The 4,316-nt window shown below is 40.7% G+C and overlaps 1 non-coding gene across 1 annotated transcript; it reads left to right on the forward strand.

Annotated features, from left to right (window-relative positions):
• The first annotated feature begins 2,655 nt into the window (after positions 1-2,655).
• LOC141616515 (small nucleolar RNA R71) lies at positions 2,656-2,762 on the forward strand. The gene has a single exon (XR_012530860.1). It is a non-coding gene; the product is annotated as a small nucleolar RNA R71 (small nucleolar RNA).
• The last annotated feature ends 1,554 nt before the right edge of the window (positions 2,763-4,316 follow it).

A 4,316-nucleotide genomic window follows, 5' to 3' on the forward strand; every position in this document is an offset into this window, starting at 1 on the left:
GCAAAGACGGACGTCTTTCTTACAAGACGGACGGATTTTCCAAGACGGGCGGATTCTTCACAGGACGCCCGGATTCAGTCACAGTCAAGAAATTTTCAAAATTCAGCTCAGTTCGGGACGGGCGTCTTTTCTGCAAGACGCTCGGATTCTTTCAGACGGGCGGATTCTCTGGAATCCGCTCGGATTCTTCCCCTGTGTACACGGATTCAGTTCCATCCGTGCACACTGCATTTCCCATACCATTCTTCCATTCTTTCTTCAAGTCTTGTGTTCATCGTTGTGGGGGCACTACTAAGGCATGGATAGCCTAGGCAATTGTCATCCCCACACTAAGCTAAAAGCACTACACATCAATTGAAATCGTTAGTCCCTCCCTCACTTTCTCTCAAACATGATAATTATTTTGATCAAAGTAAATAAAAATCCAAAGATGACAAAAATGCAATACAAGAATTGAAATGTAAGTTAGGGAGTTAGAAATATTTACAAGTGGTGGTTTAGGGAGGACTCCACCAAACTCTCATTCTTGATGAGATGTCAAGGGGGCATGTCCAAGGTGTTGTTGATGTTGCTCAACACCTTGAAGAAGTAATCAAAAGCTTGTTCATTATCATGGTAGAGGTTCTCAATAGACCTTGGCCCTTGTTGTTGGTCTTGATCGATGGCATTACCAATGTAGGGATTAAAAATCCCTTCAAACTCGTCGTCCCAAAGACCACAAACTTCATTGAGTTGATCATTGAAAATCTCTTGCTTAGATGGAGACAACTCTCCCAATTTCTGCTCTTGGCCAATGAGGCCATCCTCTTCTTCCTTGGTTGATTTTGATGAGCTTTGCAAGCTCTTCTTGTCACAATTCACTTGCTCTTTGAATGGAGCATCTTCAATTTTCTTCTTCTATTGGAGTTCCGATTTCTTCCTTTCATCCTTTCGGCTATAATGATCAATCATGAAACATGGCTCATGCAAACGAGGAGCTCTCATAGTCTTGTCAAGATTAAAAGTTATGCTTTCATCTCCCACTTCTAGAGTGAGCTCACCATGTTTCACATCAATCACCGCACCGGCGGTGTGTAGAAAAGGTCTTCCTAGGATGATTCGAATCTTGGAATCCTCCTCCATATCAACAATGACAAAGTCCACCGGGATGAAAAACTTCCCAATTCGCACGGGGACATCTTCCCATATCCCTAACAGTGTCTTCGTCGATCTATCGGCCATTTGGAGTGTGATATTGGTGCATTTAAGCTCTCCCATCCCCAACCTTTTACTTACCGAGTACGGCATGACACTCACACTAGCCCCTAGATCACATAAGGCTTTGTTGATCGTTGTGTCGCCAATGGTACACGGTATTGAGAAGCTTCCCGGATCCTTTAACTTTGGAGGTGAACTCCCTTGAAATATTGCACTACTCACCTTAGTGAAGACGATAGTCTCAAGCTTCCGGATCGACTTCTTCTTTGTGAGGATATCTTTCATGTATTTCGCATAGGCCGGAACGTGATTGATTAATTCCGTGAAAGGAATTGAGACTTCTAAATTCTTCACAATTTCCATGAACTTTCCAAGTTGATCATCAAATTTGGGCTTGGCTTGACGACTTGGAAAAGGAAGTCTAATCACAATGGGCTCCTTCTCCTTGGCCTTGTCTTCATTTTTCTTTGAATTTTCTTCTTTTGATGATTCTCCATCTTTGGGTTTTGCACAATTTCATCCTTTTCACTAGCTTCCACAACTTCATCCTCAACTTGCTTCTTCGGTGCTTCATACCTTGTACCACTTCTCAAGTGAATGGCACTAACCGTTTCATGTCTAGGGGGATTACTTTGAGGTGGTAATTGCCCCTTTTGTCTTTGTGAGCTTGAAGATGCTAGTTGAGTCAATTGTGTTTCCAACATCTTGGTGTGAGCTAGAATGTTGTTGATGGTGGTTTCCTTTGCTTGGCCATCTTTTTGCATTTGAGTGAAAAATTCTTGTTGATTCTTTTGCATTTTGAGGACCGCTTTTTGGACATCAAAGCCTTGGTCATTTTGGTGATTGTATGGATTTTGATTTTGGTAACCTTGGTTTTGATTGAAAAAGGGTCTTTGATTTTGGTTTCTCATGGGTGGTGGAGTGTATGTTGATTGAGGGTTTTGAACATTTTGGCTTTTGTATGAGAGATTTGGATGGAATTTGGTGTTTTCATTATAAAAGTTGGAATAAGGGGTGCCACTCTTGTATGCTTGGAAAGCATTTACTTGTTCATTTGTTCCCCTACATTCTGCTTGGTCATGTCCCAAAGTTCCACAATTCTCACATATCCCACTTGGGATTGATGAGGATGCCGTCATGGCATTAACATGATGCTTTGATGATTTTGAGTTTTCCTCAAGTCTAGCCATAGCTTGTTCAAACTTCAAGTTGATTGTGTCAATGTGAGCACTAAGTTGAGCACCCAATTGAGTAACGGAGTCCACTTCATGCTTTCCTCCTCTAGTAGCCTTGCTAGGTCTACTATATTGTGAATTATGGACCGCCATTTCCTCAATCTTGTTCCATGTTTGATTGTCATCAACTTCGGTGAACATTCCATTTGATCCCATATTGAGAATGTTCCTAGAATCTTCATATAAACCATTCCAAAATTGTTGCACCAAAAACCATTCGCTAAGTCCATGGTGAGGACATGAGCGACAAATTCCCTTGAACCGCTCCCAAGCTTCATACAAAGACTCTTCATCCCTTTGCTTAAAACCCGTAATTTGAGCTCTTAGCATGTTAGTCTTTTCCGGTGGGTAGAATTTTTTGTAGAAAGCTAGAGCCAACTTCTTCCAAGAATCTATTCCAAGGGTGGCCTTATCAAGGCCCTTCAACCATTGCTTCGCGGTGCCGATTAAGGAAAAAGGAAATAAGACCCATCTAATTTGGTCTTGAGTCACGCCCGTTTGAGAGATAGCATCACAATAATCGCAAAAGGTTTCCATATGAGAATGAGGGTCCTCACTAGGCATCCCCCCGAATTGGCTCCTCTCAACTAATTAGATGAAGGCGGACTTGGAAATAAAATTTCCGGTAAGATGTTGCGGTGTAGGAGTACCATTTGGTAGATTCTCCTCGGTAAGTACGGAGTGTGACGAGAATTTTGGCATTGTAGGTGGATTTTGTGGGGTATTATGTAATGGGTTCTCTTCTCCTTCTATTGCGAAAGGATTGACAAACTCACTAGTGGGTTGGACAACTTCACTAATACCTCTTAAATTCCTCCTAACAACTCTCCTATTGTTCGTCAAGGTTCTTTCGATTTCACGGTCAAAAGGTAACAAATCACCTTGTAACCTTCTAGACATGCAAAATATCAAACAACTCGAAAACAATTAGAACAAACCTTGAGGAGTTTTACTTCCTCAAGGCGAAGAATGACACAACTAATGACAATAAAAAGAAATCTAAATCAAACAAACACCGTCCCCGGCAACGGCGCCATTTTTGATGCGATCCCGCTAAGTGTTCACAAAATTAAGATGTGGTCGTTGGTCACGGTCGAATCAAAACACAATTTATAGCTCCACAAACAACTCTACAATTAGTAAAGAGGCAAGTAAAGGTCGGATCCCAAGGGACGGGAGTTGAAATGAGATTTCTATTGTAACTAGTGGTGTCTAAGGGGTGTCACAAATTGGGTTGATGTAGAAGGTTACTAAACTAAAATAGCAATGAAAATAAACAAGCAAGATGAATTAAAGGGGTGTAAACAATTGATTAAAGGCACTAGGGTGTCATGGGATCATAGGGGAATCATGGGATATGATCATACAAACATGTTCTCAAATTATAAGCAAGCAATTATTGTTGTGATGGATTGAGTTGGGTTATATCTTACATTCCTAGGAAAGTTTGGGTCCCGGAGCCGAATCGATTAGATTGTATAACACCTACAAGTCGACTTAATCTTCCCTACTCAACAACATGCATGGTCTAATGAGACTCGAGTTGGGTTATGTCTTACAAGTCTCATTGAAAAGATAGAAGATGATAGTAAATGCAAGGATTCATAGGCTTAGCATTTCATCAAATATAACTTGTGCATGAGTTGAGATCAAACAAGCAAGCAAATAAAACATGAAAGCATATTAATTTAAGCATGAATCATTCCCCATGTTGGTTTCCCCTAATCACCCATTAACCCTAGCTAAGAGACTACTCACTCATTATCATGTTGATCATGCTAGCAAGGTTGTCAATCATACCAACAATATGAAACATGATGAATAAATGAAAGTAATTAACAATAATTGAAAAGGGATTAAGAGATTATACCTACTAATGATTCC

The sequence above is a fragment of the Silene latifolia genome, chromosome 11 (genome assembly GCF_048544455.1).
Source record: "Silene latifolia isolate original U9 population chromosome 11, ASM4854445v1, whole genome shotgun sequence".
Classification (NCBI taxonomy): Eukaryota; Viridiplantae; Streptophyta; class Magnoliopsida; order Caryophyllales; family Caryophyllaceae; genus Silene; species Silene latifolia.